General features: G+C 43.6%; 1 protein-coding gene across 2 annotated transcripts in view; it reads right to left on the bottom strand.

Moving 5' to 3' along the window:
* The window catches only part of SMAD1 (SMAD family member 1), a 76,488-nt gene extending 75,572 nt beyond the window's left edge, over positions 1–916 (bottom strand). Inside the window, exon 1 of one of the 2 annotated variants that reach the window (XM_024246199.3) lies at positions 822–916. The gene's annotated coding sequence lies outside the window, so the exon portion shown is untranslated. The other variant, XM_024246197.3, reaches the window with a different exon arrangement.
* Positions 917–16,770: the final 15,854 nt, after the last annotated feature.

The raw sequence follows: 16,770 nt of genomic DNA, 5'->3' as shown, positions 1-16,770 counted from the left end.
TTGGAGAGCAGCGCCGGCGGTCGTCCTCCAGCTCCCGCAGGGGTCGCCCCGCCGGGGCGCGGGACACAATGGGTCCGCGGGCCGCGCGAACGGGCCTCGGCCCGGCGGCAGCAGTGGAGAGATGTGAGGAGCGCGCGGAAGGGGAGCGCGGCCGGGGAGGTCCCAGCGCGGTCAGGCCCGGGAGCCGAGGCTCGGGGGCCCGGGAACTGGGCTTCCCACAGCAGAAGACCCAACAAAGACACCAGGGGAGCCCGGCGGGCTGGGCGCGAGAAGACGCGGTGGCAGGTTCGCTCCTCCGAGCGGCCGGGAGGCGCCATCATGGGGGGTGGGGGGCTCGCGGCCCGCCCCGCGCAGAAAGAGCCCCCTTCCCGCCGCCGCCCGCGCCCCCAGCCCAGCACGACCGCGGCGGCCCCACGCGTGCAGAGGCGGCGGCGGCGGCGCTGGAAAGCCCGGGGCGCCGAGGGGAGGGCTGGGACGCGGCATGAAGGGAAAGTTGGGTTCGGGTCTGTTTCGTTTTACCGGGTTGGCGGCGCGCCCGTCCGCGCGGGCGCACGAGTGGCCGGGCGAGCGGGGTCCCGCGGCCCGGGTCCGGCCGGCCGGGCGGGCGCTGCGCCACGCTCCGCTCCCAGGATCCCTCCCCGAGCCTCAGCCCGGGTTGAGCCGCTCGGCCTCTCCTTTCTCCGCCCGCCCGCCTGCTTTCTCCTGGAGCCTGGATTGATCTGGTCGCGCTGGCGTCAGGGAGTCGCAGCCGCCCAGCCTCCACTCCTCGGCTGCCAATACCCGGCGCACTCGCCTGCCCGCCCGCCCGCTCACACGCTCACCCGCTCACCCGCGCGCCGCCGCCGCTGCCGCGCGACCAGGGATCCTCTCCAAATTCCCGGCCCGGCGGGCGTGAGCGCAGCGCGGCCAGGGCCGGAGGACGGCGCGGGGGAGCGGCCGGAGCCACCCCCTTCTACCCGCAGCCCCACGCCCCGTTTCTTCCTGGAGAAAAAACAGTGTGGCGGCGTTCAGGCTTTCCTAACCCTGCCTTTTTAGTCCCGGTGGAGTGGACTTAGTCCATTATCTGCAAGTGAATTTCGATGTTCCATATGTTTATTTTCTGAAATGTTCATTAACGCTTCCACCGCACCCACCGAATCGTTCTATAAACGTGGAGTGCATGTTGACAGTTATCTTTCGAGACGCGCACTTTTATGTCTAGTTTTCGTTGCCCCTCACTCACTCTCCAATAATTTGCAGGCCCCAGAAGTTGTACATACCCAGAATTGGATAGCCTAGTAAAATACTGCACGTGCTTATACAAACCCTGAGTCAACAGATGCGTTCTGTGTCAACTCAGGATCCAGTGATTCGAGTAGGTAACCTTGTTGCTCCAAATAATGACATGCCACAAGGAGATACTGCTTTAGAACTCCACATTTTTGGTCCAATTTCTACAGTCTTTCAGATGATGCCAACTCCCCCGCACTTAACTCTTACCTACCTGATCTGCGTAGACATTGAAAATATCTTCTTGCAAGAGTCAACTTTTCTCTTGGCTAACTCTTGAAGCTGCATAAAATCTTGCATAATTACGATAATGTTGAGTTACGTTTAGAAAAAATGATTTTTTTTTTGAAGAATAAATTTCACATGAAGCAAAAAAAAAAAAAAAAAAAATCACTCCCAGCAATGTATATCAGAATATGTCTTCTAATTAAATTCCTTTTTCCCTTAACCTATTTGAGCACTTACTGGTCAATTCTTGGGCCTCATCTTATTTTCCCTGAAAGCAGCGTTTGACGCAGTTGGTCATTCTCTGCTCCTTAGAACAACAGGAAAGTGAACCTTGTTAAATGCCACTCGGATCAGGCCACTCCTCTGTTGAAAACCCTCCCTTGATAAATAGTATAAAGTATCCCATACAAGAGAACATTATTCAGCCATAAAAAGGAATGAAGTACTGATACTGATGCATGCTACATGGATAACCTTTCAAAACGTGAAGGGAAAGAAGACAGACCACACACTGTATTGTGTGTGAAATGCTCACATATGTGAAATGCTCAGAGTAGGCAAGGCTATGGAGACAGAAAGTAGATTGGTGGTTTGCATAGGGTTGAGGAAATGAGGAACCTGGGGAGTGACAGCTAAAGGTTATGGGGTGACAAAATTGTTCTAAAACTAGTTTTTGGTGATGGTTGCACAACTCTGTGGATATACCAAAAGCCATTAAATTGCACACTTTAAATGGGTCAATCATTTGGTATGTGAACTCTGTGGATATACCAAAAGCCATTAAATTGCACACTTTAAATGGGTCAATCATTTGGTATGTGAATTTTACCTCAAGCTATTAAAAAAAAAGCATGACAATGAAATGCAGTATATGACCTTGATTGGATCCTGAATGGGGAGGGGGAGCTATAAACTGTCATTTTAAAGTTGTTAATTTTTAAAAAAATCAAAAATGGCATTTATTTATTTAATTTTGAGACGGAGTCTCGCTCGGTCGCCCAGGCTGGAGTGCAATGGCGCGATCTCGGCTTACTGCAACCTCTGCCTCCCGAGTTCAAGCAATTCTCCTGCCTCAACCTCTCGAGTAGCTGGGACTACAGATACACACCACCATGCCCAGTAGACGGGGTAGTAGAGACGGGGTTTCACCATTTTGGCCAGGCTGGTCTCAAACTCCCGGCCTCAAGTGATCCACCCGTCTCAGCCTCCCAAAGTTCTGGGATTACAGGCATGACCCATCGCGCCCAGCCTAGATGGCCTTTCTTAGTGCAGTCCTAGTAGTCTTAAATGATAACTGTTAATATTATTATGTATGCGGCAAAATTTGATTTTGCCCATTGTGCAAGTTATTTCTTTAAATGATAATAAAAATTTGGATATTCTTTTTAAAAGGACATTGATGAGACCATTATAAAAACCTAAATATGGACGGTATATTAATAGCGTTGTATTAAATTTTTTTAAAATCCTCCCTTGGGTCCTCATTTCACTCAGAATAAAAGTTCCCATAATAAGCACAAGACTGTACATAATCTTTCCTTCCCCTCCTTTACCACTCTGACCTGCACTTCTGCTCTTCCTCTTGCTCACTTCCCCAAGTCACACTGGCATCCTCACTTTTCTGGAACAATCTGGGCACATTATCACCTCAGTATCTATGTGCTAGCTGTTCCCTCCCTTTCTGAGTTCATTTTGTGTTGCTGTAATAGAATACCACTGATAGAGTTTGGCTATGTGTCCCCACCCAAATCTCATCTTGAACTGTAGCTCCCATAACCTCCATGTGTCATAGAAGGGACCTGGTGGGAGGTAATCGAATCATGGGGGTGGGTTCTTCCCATGCTGTTCTCATGATAGTGAATAAGTCTCATGAGAATCTGATGGTTTTATAAAGGGCAGTTTCCCTGCACACGCCCTCTTGCCAGCCGCCATGTAAGATGTGCCTTTGCTGCTCCTTCACCTTCTGCCATGATTGTGAGGCTTCCCCAGCCATGTGAAACTGTGAGTCCATTAAACCTTTTTTTTTTTTTTTTTTTGAGACAGAATCTCACTCTGTCACCCAGGCTGGAGTGCAGTGATGCAACCTTGGCTCACTGCAACCTCCGCCTCCAGGGTTCAAGCAATTCTCCTGCCTTGGCCTCCCAGGTAGCTAGGACTACAGGCACGTACCACCACGCCTGGCTAATCTTTTTTTGTATTTTTTAGTAGAGACGGGGTTTTGTGGTGTTAGCCAGGCTGGTCTCGAACTCCTGAGCTCAGGTGATCTGCCTGCCTTGGCCTCTCAAAGTGCTGGGATTACAGGCGTGAGCCACCACACCCAGCCCTAAACCACGTTTTCTTTATAAATTACCCAGTCTTGGGTATTTCTTCATAGCAGTATGAAAATGGACCAATACAACCACCAGCTGGGTAGTTTATACACAATAGAAGTTAATTTAGCTCATGGCTCTGGGGGCTGAGAAATCCAAAATCAAGGGGCTGCATCTGGTGAGGGCCTTCTTCCTTCATCACAACATAGCAGAAGGCATCACATGGCAAGAGAGAGAACATGAGAGGGAGGGTAGATTGCTTGTATCAGCAATCCACTCCTGAGATACCAAACCGCACTCCCATAATGCCATTAATCCATTCATGAGGACAGATCCCTGTTAAAAGAAAAACTTTAGGCAAATTAAATTTAACAGAGTTTAGTTGAGCAAAGAGCAATTTGAGAACTGAGCAGCCCCCAGAACCAGAACAGAGCAACTCTGGGGCTGCCACGGGGTCAGATGATATTTATGGGCAGAGAAAGAAAAGTGACAGAAAATGGAGTGAGGTACAGAAAAAACTGGATTTGTTAGAACTAAATATTTGCCTTATTTTAACACAGTTTGAACAGTTGGCTGCCTGTGATTGACCAAAACTCTGTGATTGGTACAAGAGTTGGTTACAGTCTGTTTGCATATCCAGTTAGGTTACAGTTTGCTGTGTACAGAGAAACCTTTAGGCCTAACTTAAAATATGTATGGGCTGGGCGTGGTAGCCCACGCCTGTAATCCCAGCTACTTGGGAGACTGAGGCAGGAGAATCAGTTGAACCCGGGAAACGGAGGTTGCGGTGAGCCAATATCATGCCATTGTACTCCAGCCTGGGCAACAAGAGCAAAACTCTGTCTCAAAAAAAAAAAAAAAAAAAAAAAAAAAATATATATATATATACATATATATATATATATGGAGGCAGCTTTAGCCTAAACTTAACAGCCCTCATGATGTAATCACCTCTTGAAGTTCTCACCTCTCAACACTGTTGCATTGGGAATTAAGTTTACAATATATAAACTTTGGGGAATGCGTTCAAACCATAGCACTCCCTGGACAGCTCTTCCCACAGATGTCCACATGGCTCACTCCTTCATCTCCCTCAAGCCTTCACTCAAATGTCTCCATATTATTTAGCCAAAAGAGCAAGATTTTTGGTCTTCTGTGTTCATTGCTATAATCTCAGCACCTGAGCAGTGCCTGGTATTTAACAGGAGCATATTAAATACCTGTTGAATGAATGAGTAAATGAAGCACTGTTCTAGCAGGGGATATGGTGGCAAGCAGAAAAAAATCCCTGCCCTCATTAAGGAAGACAGATAATAAATAAATACACGGCCAGATGTGGTGGCTCACGCCTGTAATCCCAGCACTTTGGGAGGCCGAGGTGGGCGGATCACAAGGTCAGGAGTTCAAAACCAGCCTGGCCAGCATGGTGAAACCCCATCTCTACTAAAAATACAAAAAAAAAAAAATTAGCCGGGCATGGTGGCATGTGCCTGTAGTCCCAGCTACTTGGGAGGCTGAGGCAGGAGAATCACTTGAACCCAGGAGGCAGAGGTTGCAGTGAGCTGAGATTGTGCCGCTGCACTCCAGCCTGGGCGACAGAGCGAGACTCCATCTCAAAAAATAAATAAATAAATACGCAAATATGCTAGGCAGTGGTACAGGTGATGGAAAAAACGGGAAGAGGGATTGAGAATGGGAGAGATGACCATTTCTAAAGGGGCAGAGGAAACCTCACTGCAAGAGGTCCTGAAGGAAGGAAAGGAAGCACAGTACACACTCTGAGGGATGCGTTCCCAACCTCCCAAGAGAAAGAAAGAGCAAGTGTAAAGACCTAGAAACTGAGTCTACTTTACACATGCACTGAAAAGCTGGGCAGCAGGGTTGGGGACAGTGCAGTGATATAGGAAAAGCTAGTGACTGAAGGGAAGGCAGAGTGTGTGGACCCAGATGCACACAAGCTGGTGCTTGCTTGCAGAGGTGAGAACACAGGGATGGTCTCTTCTCACCACTCTCTCATCTTGGTGAAATTGCCAGGGAACCTGTTTCCTGAGAATGGTGGGATTGAAGAGATGCTGGAGGTTGGAAGAGAGAGGAGTAATATCTAAGTCATCTGGGAGGGTTTGAGAGTGAATGAACTGTGGAAATGTGGTAAGATTGCTACTATTAAGTGTCCATTTGAGGTTAGTGGCCATTCATTTATTTTTTTACTTTTATTTTTTGAGACGGAGTCTTGCTCAGTCACCCAGGCTGGGGTGCATTGTCATGATCTTGGCTCACTGTCATGATCCCAGCTCACTGCAACCTCTGCCTCCCAGGTTCAAGTGATTCTCCTGCCTCAGCCTCCCTAGTAGGTGGGATTACAGGCATGCACCAGCATGCCTGGCTAATTTTTGTATTTTCAGTAGAGACGGGGTTTCACCATGTTGGCCAGGCTGGTCTCAAACTCCTGACCTCAGGTGATCCACTTGCCTCAGCCTCCCAAAGTGCTGGGATTACAGGCATGAGCCACTACACCCAGCCTAGTGGCTATGAATTTAAAGTAAGACCAGTCAGCATGGCTGTGGGTTTTTGTCCAGCCTCGGTTAACCTAAGGGGACAGAGCTGAGTTTAACTAGGGCTGGGGTTTTGCAGGTGTATGTCATGGAAGGAAAGGTGATCAGACAGCAGAAGGTATAGGCAATGGAGTGACAGTCGGGTCTGTGATAGGAGGAAGGCGAGAACATATAGTAATGTGAAATGTTGGAAAGATGATAGGATCCACCGAGTGAAGGTCCTAGTGGGGTCTATGAGTTACTGGAGTTGGGAGCCTTTCCCAAAAGCTGGGGAGCAGTCTGGGAATGAGATACTTGAAATTGAAATCACGATGCTGGGGCAGTTTTGAGCAATGCCAAGATGTAGGGGTGTGACCAGAGATAGCGGATGGCTGAGGTAGAGAGGAGGAGAAGATCCTTCCAGAAAAGGAGATATTAAGGAACTGAAGGCAAATTAATTATGTTGTGTAATCAGTTTATCAGGAAAAAATCAGCTACTAATCACTTACAATAAGACGAGCCCTTAAAATTGGCTGCAAATTTTATATAGGCAAAATGTAAATCCAAAAACCTGTTTTAAGAGATGATTCTACTCAATAGAAAAATAAATGTAATGATTTATAGTTCAGCTTCCTCAGGGAATTTAAGTGACTCAGTTTTCCTGGAATGAGCCTGCCAAGGATCATTGGTGTGTTATTTTCCTTATTAATAGGAATGCTGGCCAGGCATGGTGGCTGATGCCTGTAATTCCAGCACTTTGGGAGGCCGAGGTGGGGGTCAGGAGTTCAAGACCAGCCTGGGCAACATGGTGAAACCCCATCTCTACAAAAAATACAAAAAATTAGCCAGGTGTGGTGGTACATGCCTGTAGTCCCAGTTACTCAGGAGGCTAAGGTAGGAGGATGGATTGAGCCTGGAAGGTCAAGTCTGCAGTGAGCTGTGAGGATGCCACTGTACTCCAGCCTGGGCCAAACAGCAAGACTCTGTCTCGGAAAAAAATGTTGTTGTTGTTGAAATCCTTTATTCTCTCATCACACCCTTTGCTCCAAAGAACTCATAGCTCTCTGTAATTATAAGTGTATTTAGTCAAATTGTTGAATATCCAGTGAGAAAACCCCACTGCTCTTCTAAGTAATATGTGGGTGAGAGCTATATCTAGTTTGTGTTCCCGTCTCCAAGCCCAAAGTTTGCACAGACCTGTCATGGCAGACCCTCAAATATTTGCTGAAAGAATAAATCTCTAATACAACTGTTGCGGTCAAATACAAATTGGTATTTTTTCTTAATTACAGTTAGTAATTGTTCTCATTATTGCTCCCAAGTCTGAAATTTAGATCTAATTATAAATTGTAGGAATTAATAAAAAGTTGTCAGCCCTTTTCCTAAGAGTTTTGTAATGGTCTATACATTACAAAGCTCCATGTGAAAATTCTATGATAAACATAATGATGACAGTAGAACTTTATATTTCCAGCTTCTTAAATTTGTGGGTTGATTTGGTTTGGCTCTCTGTTCCCACCCAAATCTCATGTTGAATTGTAATCCCCACATGTCAGGGGAGTGACCTGGTGGGAGGTGATTGGATCATGGGGACAGATTTCCCCCGTTCTTGTGATAGTGAGTGAGTTCTCCTGAGATGTGATAGTTTAAAAGTGTTGCACCTCCCCCCTTCACTCTCTCTCCTGCTCCACAATAATAAGACGTGCTTGGTTTCCCCTTCAACTTCCACCATAATTGTAAGTTTCCTGAGGCCTCCTAGCCTTGCTTCCTGTTTAGCCTGCAGAACTGTGAGTCAGTTAAACCTCTTTTCTTCATAAATTATTCAGTCTCAGGTAGTTCTTTATAGCAGTGTGAGAATGGACTAATACAGAAAATTGGTACCAGGAAAGTGGGGAATTACTATAAAGATACCTGAAAATGTGGAGGCAACTTTGGAACTGGGTAATGGGCAGAGGTTGGAACAATTTGGCACACAGAAGACAGGAAGATGTGGGAAAGTTTGGAACTTCACGGAGACTTGTTGAATGATTTTGACCAAAATGCTAATAGTGATATGGATAGTGAAGTCCAGGCTGAGTTGATCTCAGACAGAAATGAGAAAGTTATTGGGAACTAGAGTAAAGGTCACTCTTGCTGTTCTTTAGCTAAAAGACTGATAGCATTGTGCCCTTGCTGTAGAGATCTATGGAACTTTGAACTTGAGAGAGATGATTTAAGGTATCTGGCAGAAGAAATTTCTAAGCAGCAAAGCACTCAAGATGTGGTCTGGCTGCTCCTCACAGCATACAGTCATATGTGTTCACAAAGAGATGGTCTGAAATTGGAACTTATGTTTAAAAGGGAAACAGAGCATAAAAGTTTGGAAATTTTGCAGCCTGACTACATAGTTGAAAAAAAAAAAAGAGCCATTTCTGGGGACAAATTCAAGCTGGCTGCAGAAATTTGCATAAGTAAAGAAAAGCCAAATGTTAACAGCCAAGACAATGGGGAAAATGTCTCCAGGGCATGTAAGAGACCTTTGCAGCAGCCCCTCCCATTCCAGGCCTGGAGGCCTATGAGGGAAAAAAGGTTTTGTGGGCCATGCCCAGGGCCCTGCTGCTCTGTGCCACTTTGGGACATGATGCCCTGCAACCCAGCCCCTTCAGCTCCAGCCATGGCTAAAAGGGGCCAAGATACAGCTTGGGCTGTTGCTTCAGAGGGTGCAAGGCCCAGGCTTTGACAGCTTCCATGTGGTGTTGGGCCTGCAGGTGCATAGATGACAAGAGCTGAGCTTTGGGAGCCTCTGCCTAGGTTTCAGATAATGTACGGAAATGCCTGGATGTCCGGGCAGAAGTGTGCTGCCAAGGCGGAGTCCTTATGGAGAGCCTCTACTAGGGCAGTACAGAGGGGAAATGTGGGATTGGAGCCCTCAAATGGAGTCCCTACTGGGGCATTGCCTAGTAGAGCTGTGAGAAGAGGGTTGTCATCTTCCAGACCCCAGAATGGTAGATTCACCAACTGCTTGCACTGTGCACCTGGAAAAGCTGCAGGCACTCAATGCCAGCCTGTGAATGCAGCTAAAGGGGGCTGTACACTGCAGAGCCACAGAGGCATTGGAGTTGCAGAGCCACAGGAGCTGCCAAAGGACTTGGAAGCCCACCCCTTGCATCAATGTAACCTGGATGTGAGACATGGAGTCAAAGGAGATTATTTTGGAGTTTTAAGATTTAATGACTGCCCTGCTGGGTTTTGAACTTGCATAGGGGCCTGTAGCACCTTTGTTTTGGCCCATTTCTCCCATTTGGAATGGGAGCATTTACACAATTTCTCTATCCCCATTGTATCTTGGAAGTAACTAACTTTTTTTTACTTTACAGGCTTATAGGCAGAAGGGACTTGCCTTGTCTCAGATGAGACTTTGGACTTGAGCTTTTGAGTTAATGCTGGAACGAGTTAAAACTTTGGGGGACTATGGAGAAGGGATAATTGTATTTTGCAATGTGAGAAGGACATGAGATTTGGGAGGGGCCAGGGGCAGAATGATATTGTTTGGCTCTGTGTCCCTACCCAAATCTCATGTTGAATTGTAATCCCCACATGTCAGGGGAGAGACCAGGTAGGAGGTGATTGAATCATGGGGGCAGATTTCCCCCATGCTGTTCTCATAATAGTGAGTGAGTTCACATGAGATGTGATGGTTTAAAAGTGTAGCACCTATAGGCTCTCTCTCTCCTGCTCTACCATGGTAAGATGTGGCTTGCTTTCCCTTCACCTTCTACCATGATTATAAGTTCCCTGAGACCTCTTAGCCATGCTTCCTGTTAAGCCTGCAGAACTGTGAGTCAATTAAACCACTTTTCTTCATAAATTACCCAGTCTCAAGTAGTTCTTTACAGCAGTGTGAGAACAGACTAATACATGGGCCATTCTATACTCTTTGCTTAATGGAATTATTGTCTTGTGCTACATTGTCAGTGAAGTCAGGAAGTATTTGTAGTATTTAGACACAGACCTTTGAGGATGTTTTATTCCCTCACTCACTTTCCTGCAACGTGGAACTTCAATACTTCAATGTCCTTATTCCCCAAAACATCACAGAGAATATTAATGCTACTGGATTCCTGATATAGACTAACAGCATTCTCTTCACTTATCTGATCTCTATTAATTCAATCATTTTATATACGTTGTTCAAATGTTGCTCCTAAATTCACCTAACAAAAACAGAGTAAACAGACAACCCACAGAGTGGGAGAAAATATTTGAAAACTATGCCTCCAACAAAGGACTAATATCCAGAATCTACAAGGAACTCAAAGAAATCAGCAAACAATAATAATAATAATCCCATCAAAAAGTGGGTTAAGGACATAAATATAAATAGACAATTCTCAAAAGAAGATACACAAATGACCAACAAACATGAAAAAAATGCTCAACACCACTAATTATCAGGGAGATGCAAATTAAAACCACAGCGAGATACCATCTTACTCCTGCAAGAATGGCCATAATTTAAAAATCAAAAATAATAGATGTTGGTATGGATGTGGTGAAAGGGAACACTTTTACACTGTTATTGGGAATGTAAACTAGTACAACTACTATGGAAAACAGTATGGAGATTCCTTAAAGAACTAAAAGTAGAACTATCATTTGATCCAGCAACCCCACTGTTGGGTATCTTCCCAGAGGAAAAGAAGTCATTATATGAACAAGACACTTGCACATACATGTTTATAGCAGCACAATTTGCAATTGCAAAAATATGGAACCAGCCTAAATGTCCATCAAACAGCAGTGGATAAAGATAATGTGGGCTGGGCATGGTGGCTCATCCCTGTAATCCCAGCACTTTGGGAAGCTGAGGTGAGTGGATCACCTGAGGTCAGGAGTTTGAGATCAGCCTGCACAACATGGAGAAACCACGTGTCTACTAAAAATACTAAAATTAGCTGGGCATGGTTGCGGGCACCTGTAATCTCAGCTACTTGGGAGGCTGAGGTGGAAGGATCGCTTGAACCCAGAGGCAGAGGTTGCCCAGTGAGCTGAGATCGCACCACTGCACTCCAGCCTGGGTGACAGAGCAAGACTCTGTCTCAAAAAAAAAAGTGATATATATATATGTGTGTTTGTATATATACCATGGTATACTACTCAGCCATAAAAAGGAACAAAATAACACCATTCACAGCAACCTGGATGGAGTTGGAGACCATTATTCTAAGTGAAATAACTCAGGAATGGAAAACTGATTGTTGTATACTCTCACTTGTAAGTGGGAGCTAAGCTATGAGGATGCAAAGACGTAAGAATGATACAATGGACTTTGGGGACTTGTCGGGGAAAGGTGGAGGTGGGAGTGAGGGATAAAAGACTACACATTGGGTACAGTGTACAGTGCTCAGGTGATGGGTGCCCCAAAATCTCAGAAGTCACCACTAAAGAACTTATCCATGTAATGAAAACCACCTGTTCCCCAAAAAGTACTGAAATAAATTTGAAATGAGAGCCTTTTTCAAGTGTTGTTACATATCAAACTTATAATGGCTAGAGTTGACAGAGCATTTACCTGTCACAATACTAAACACCTGAGAGGCATCATCTCTTTCAGTCTCAAATCTCCATACAAGGTAGACGCCATCTTCCTTATCTGTGGATAGTATCAGTGTTTATTGAATAGAGTTTGTGAGGAACAATAATAATAGTGATAATAATAGCTAACACTTATGTTTACTATTTGCCAGACATTGTTTTGAGCACCTTACATATATGTTATAAACTCCTTTATTCTTCAAATCAATCCTATGAGATAGAGACTATGGTATTTCCATTTTATAGATGAGAAAACTGAAACATCAACATGTTACGTGACTTCCCAAGGTCACACAGCGAGTATGCTAATGCCTCTAAAGTACTTAATGAGGTATATGGCATATATATGTGTTCAGCAAATGTAGCCAATATTCTTTTCACTGGACATTCATAGTGTTGTACTTAAGTGAAGTATTTTAGGTAGACTCAATTAGTGGGTTAGTCCCTTTTTTAAAGTTTTTTTTTTTTTCTTTTATTATTATTATTATACTTTAGGTTTTATGGTACATGTGCGCAATGTGCAGGTAAGTTACATATGTATACATGTGCCATGCTGGTGCGCTGCACCCACCAACTCGTCATCTAGCATTAGGTATATCTCCCAATGCTATCCCTCCCCCCTCCCCCCACCCCACAACAGTCCCCGAAGTGTGATGTTCCCCTTCCTGTGTCCATGTGTTCTCATTGTTCAATTCCCACCTATGAGTGAGAATATGCGGTGTTTGGTTTTTTGTTCTTGCGATAGTTTACTGAGAATGATGATTTCCAATTTCATCCATGTCCCTACAAAGGACATGAACTCATCATTTTTTATGGCTGCATAGTATTCCATGGTGTATATGTGCCACATTTTCTTAATCCAGTCTATCATTGTTGGACATTTGGGTTGGTTCCAAGTCTTTGCTATTGTGAATAATGCTGCAATAAACATACGTGTGCATGTGTCTTTATAGCAGCATGATTTATAGTCCTTTGGGTATATACCCAGTAATGGGATGGCTGGGTCGAATGGAATTTCTAGTTCTAGATCCCTGAGGAATCACCACACTGACTTCCACAAGGGTTGAACTAGTTTACAGTCCCACCAACAGTGTAAAAGTGTTCCTATTTCTCCACATCCTCTCCAGCACCTGTTGTTTCCTGACTTTTTAATGATTGCCATTCTAACTGGTGTGAGATGGTATCTCATTGTGGTTTTGATTTGCATTTCTCTGATGGCCAGTGATGGTGAGCATTTTTTCATGTGTTTTTTGGCTTCATAAATGTCTTCTTTTGAGAAGTGTCTGTTCATGTCCTTCACCCACTTTTTGATGGGGTTGTTTGTTTTTTTCTTGTAAATTTGTTGGAGTTCATTGTAGATTCTGGATATTAGCCGTTTGTCAGATAAGTAGGTTGTGAAAATTTTCTCCCATTTTGTAGGTTGCCTGTTCACTCTGATGGTAGTTTCTTTTGCTGTGCAGAAGCTCTTGAGTTTAATTAGATCCCATTTGTCAATTTTGGCTTTTGTTGCCATTGCTTTTGGTGTTTTAGACATGAAGTCCTTGCCCATGCCTATGTCCTGAATGGTAATGCCTAGGTTTTCTTCTAGGGTTTTTATGGTTTTAGGTCTAACATTTAAGTCTTTAATCCATCTTGAATTGATTTTTGTATAAGGTGTAAGGAAGGGATCCAGTTTCAGCTTTCTACATATGGCTAGCCAGTTTTCCCAGCACCATTTATTAAATAGGGAATCCTTTCCCCATTTCTTGTTTTTGTCAGGTTTGTCAAAGATCAATTACTTGTAGATATGTGGCATTATTTCTGACGGCTCTGTTCTGTTCCATTGATCTATATCTCTGTTTTTGTACCAGTACCATGCTGTTTTGGTTACTGTAGCCTTATAGTATAGTTTGAAGTCAGGTAGTGTGATGCCTCCAGCTTTGTTCTTTTGGCTTAGGATTGACTTGGCGATGCGGGCTCTTTTTTGGTTCCATATGAACTTTGAAGTAGTTTTTTCCAATTCTGTGAAGAAAGTCATTGGTAGCTTGATGGGGATGGCATTGAATCTGTAAATTACCTTGGGAAGGATGGCCATTTTCATGATATTGATTCTTCCTACCCATGAGCATGGAATGTTCTTCCATTCGTTTGTATCCTCTTTTATTTCCTTGAGCAGTGGTTTGTAGTTCTCCTTGAAGAGGTCCTTCACATCCCTTGTAAGTTGGATTCCTAGGTATTTTATTCTCTTTGAAGCAATTGTGAATGGGAGTTCACTCATGATTTGGCTCTCTGTTTGTCTGTTATTGATGTATAAGAATGCTTGTGATTTTTGCACATTGATTTTGTATCCTGAGACTTTGCTGAAGTTGCTTATCAGCTTAAGGAGATTTTGGGCTGAGACAATGGGGTTTTCTAGATATACTATCATGTCATCTGCAAACAGGGACAATTTGACTTCCTCTTTTCCTAATTGAATACCCTTGATTTCCTTCTTCTGCCTAATTGCCCTGGCCAGAACTTCCAACACTATGTTGAATAGAAGTGGTGAGAGAGGGCATCCCTGTCTTGTGCCAGTTTTCAAAGGGAATGCTTCCAGTTTTTGCCCATTCAGTATGATATTGGCTGTGGGTTTGTGATAAATAGCTCTTATTATTTTGAGATACGTCCCATCAATTCCTAATTTATTGAGAGTTTTTAGCATGAAGGGTTGTTGAATTTTGTCAAAGGCCTTTTCTGCATCTATTGAGATAATCATGTGGTTTTTGTCTTTGGTTCTGTGTATATGCTGGATTACATTTATTGATTTGCGTATATTGAACCAGCCTTGCATCCCAGGGATGAAGCCCACTTGATCATGGTGGATAAGCTTTTTGATGTGCTGCTGGATTTGGTTTACCAGTATTTTATTGAGGATTTTTGCATCAATGTTCATCAAGGATATTAGTCTAAAATTCTCTTTTTTGGTTGTGTCTCTGCCCGGCTTTGGTATCAGGATGATGCTGGCTTCATAAAATGAGTTAGGGAGGAGTCCCTCTTTTTCTATTGATTGGAATAGTTTCAGAAGGAACGGTACCAGTTCCTACTTGTACCTCTGGTAGAATTCCGCTGTGAATCCATCTGGTCCTGGACTCTCTTTGGTTGGTAAGCTATTGATTATTGCCACAATTTCAGCTCCTGTTATTGGTCTATTCAGAGATTCAACTTCTTCCTGGTTTAGTCTTGGGAGAGTGTATGTGTCGAGGAATTTTGCTTTCAAAAGTAATTTCCCTTCACTAGGCCTTCATCCATTGGCAAGGTTTTCCATGCTGAAAGATTGGCTTTGGCTACATTTAATAGAAAACCTAAATAACAGTGGCTTAAGCAAGATAGGATTTACTTCATCTCTTGTAGAAAGAGACCAGAAAAAGGAATTTCAGGGACAGTTCAGTAGGGTAGCTCAGGGCCATATCTGGCACAAACCAGGGGTTTGAATGTGTGTCAGGTAAATTTTAAAAACCCCAAGTAATCGACTCAGAGGTGTTAGGCCAAGGTCTCTGTGATTCCCTTTGCCTCTCCCTCATTGTTGATTATAAAATGGCCACTGTAGCTCCAGTCACCTCTTTATTCTGGACAGGAAAAATAAACAGGCAAGGACAAGAGGGATGGACCAAGCCTGAAGTCCCTTTAAGGAAGACACCACCTACCACCACCATGTGTGATAGGCTGTCATCACTACTACAACATCTGCCTGTGCATCCTTGGTGAGAACTCTCATGTGGCTTTTCCTATTTGCAAGGATGGCTAGGAAATATCATTTTTGGTTTTTAATCTAAGCAAATTATTTTTAATCCAAGCAACAAAATGACAAAGTGAGAAAGAAGGTAAAGGATGAATGCAGTGGTTTGCTCCAAATGACTTGTACTGGCTGTGAGAGCTGAAGGTGACATTTTCAGATTTTTTGCAAGCTTATCATGAAACACATTGGTAGACTGAAATTGGCCATTGGGGGAGTATTTACATTGCAAAAATTGTCAAACACTGAAAATTAAGGCCCTGCCCCCTTTTGTGGAGAGGCAGTTGTTAAACTTTTACCAGCACACCACTGAATATTGGATAGGTAAATGGGAGTCCCTGCTACTGAAGCCTTTTTTTTTTTTTTGTCTTACTACGTTTGTCACTTATTTCTGACTTTACTGGTTGAGACTTATTAACACATAGGTAGGTAATCTTTTGAAATACTTGTTGTTTTAATAATCCTCCTCTCTCTAGTCTATTGAGTTTTATTCTTTCTGCAGAGAATGTACAAGTTGTTTCTTGGTAGTAAGTTAGGAGAGTCATAAAATATTGTGAATTTCTGCTCTAGACATTTAAAAGGTTTTATTTTAAAATATTCTGATCTAGAAAGATTCAGATATATTCAGAAATAGCTTCTTAATTTTATATCTGAAGCAATTGTGATCTCAAGCTGTTGCTAAGACCATTAGCTTTTCTAAGGTATGATTTTACTGAGGTAGTAAAAAAAAACCTTACAGTAGTTTTTCTTCCCAAATTTAATCCTGAGAAAAGGGTAAAGCAGAATGTTGTCTCCTCCTGGTTATAAGGAAGAGTCAATGGCTTTTCACTCTCAAAGCCGAGACTTCCTAAATAGGTCTTTCCCCCTTTTTTTAGAATATAAACAGGTACTTAAAAGCACAGCATTGACAACGACAAAAAATGCTTTCGTTTTGGCTTGAAAGAAGGCAATAAGAAGAAAGATTTTAGGAGCTGAGCTGGAAATTAAGAAGAAAGCCTCAAGGTTTTGTGAGCATGAACCTACTTAAGGGGTCTTGCATCCAAGACAGTATTTAGGATATATAGAAAGAAGCACGGGAAACAAAGGTATGTATCAGTTAGAGTTGCAA

Source organism: Pongo abelii, chromosome 3, assembly GCF_028885655.2.
Source record: "Pongo abelii isolate AG06213 chromosome 3, NHGRI_mPonAbe1-v2.0_pri, whole genome shotgun sequence".
Classification (NCBI taxonomy): Eukaryota; Metazoa; Chordata; class Mammalia; order Primates; family Hominidae; genus Pongo; species Pongo abelii.
Note: the sequence above shows the minus strand (reverse complement) of the source record. Positions and strands in the feature narration are given on the sequence as shown.